Below are 1513 nucleotides of genomic sequence, written 5' to 3'. Positions count from 1 at the left end.
GCTTATTCTTGAGATGAACGGGTATGCCCAGGTGGGATGATGTGCACATACTTTTCTATGATTGGGACGTCCTTTGGGTTACACAATAATGGGAAACCAAGGTTGGTTGCGGTCTGTTGCTTTTTAGATGAACGTTTCGGTGGTTTAGGTATCTTAAACCGGGCCCGAGACTGAGACTGGGAACGCGACAACAAATGGGTGGGGTTTCGGGTGTTGGTTCCCGTGACGAGGGGCCGTACGAGCTGTGTCTGTGGGGATCAAATGACGGGGAGGGGGCGTACGAGCTATGTCTCTGGGGATCAAATGACGGGGACGGGGCGTACGAGCTGTGTCTGTAGGGATCAAATGACGGGGACGGGGAGTACGAGCTGTGTCTGTGGGGATCAGTTGACGAGGACGGGGAGTACGAGCACTGTCTAGGGGTTTCTCTTTTTTTTGGCTTGTTGGTTTAGATTTGGACGCCCCGAGGGTCCTCTCGTTTCTCAGGCTCCTCCTTGTTTGATTTCCCTGGAAGAACAGACATTATCTTTGAGAGTAGACATTTTTTTTTTTGCATTCGGTTGTTTACTCCTAGAACTTGTTCTTTCACATCTTCCAGTTCTGATTCATAGTCTGGTTCTTCGTATCGAACAAACGCCGGACTGAAATCGAGCTTACTCCAAAAGGGGTTTATGTCTTTTAATGGAATACGTATATTGTTAATAGTGTACCAGTTAAGCTTACAAGCGCACGCCAAGCCCCGGGATGCTTGTAACCGGTGGTCGCACGAGCCCCCTGTATCTTGCAATGTGTCAAGCAAAGTCTGCTCTTTTTCAAGTTTAATGAGAGCATAAATCGACACCCTATTATGTAGCTTATTAAACAAAGTCAACTGATGGTACTTCTTGATCCTAACACGGGAGTCTTCAAAGGTTGCACCGATTTCTTCCATTTGGGAATTCACGACTTGAAGGGCATACGCCACAATAGAGTTTAGAGAATTGTTTGGCCGGTATATCTTCAAGTTCGTGTGCTGGCCCTCTACTCTGTTTGCTGTATGCTCACCGAAGTTTAGTCGGTCGTCAATCCAGCTGGACACGAACTTTTCTTTGTATGGATCCAACCAGTTGTCGCGAATATAATACCAAGCCTCTAGAAACAAATAAAAAAACAATTTAGGCAATGTACAACTAGAATCTAAAATCATGTGTATATACGAGACAAAGACTTACCACGTCTGCCGTGTCCAGCTAACGTTGCTTCCATTTGACTGCAGGTAGTCGTAAATACCTTTTGTTGGCGACTCATACAATACTTTCCACCAGTAAGAGAAGGATTCAAAGTTATCTGTCTGAAAAAGACTCTTATGTTTTTTGTGTTATGTTCTGTGTGATGTGCCACCTACTAAGGTTTTTGGTAGCTTCGGGAAAGACTATTTCACAGAATTTCATCAAGGCTTGGTCCTTGCCAGTTAGGATCACACGCAGCTCCCTACAATTGCCGAGCATGTCTTTAAGTCGTTCCAGGGCCCATG

This window comes from Bidens hawaiensis, unplaced genomic scaffold (assembly GCF_021521415.1).
Source record: "Bidens hawaiensis isolate Kalapana, Puna unplaced genomic scaffold, B.hawaiensis_p1.1 tig00018434_1, whole genome shotgun sequence".
Classification (NCBI taxonomy): Eukaryota; Viridiplantae; Streptophyta; class Magnoliopsida; order Asterales; family Asteraceae; genus Bidens; species Bidens hawaiensis.
The sequence above is the reverse complement of the archived record's forward strand: the minus strand, read 5'-3'. Positions refer to the sequence as shown.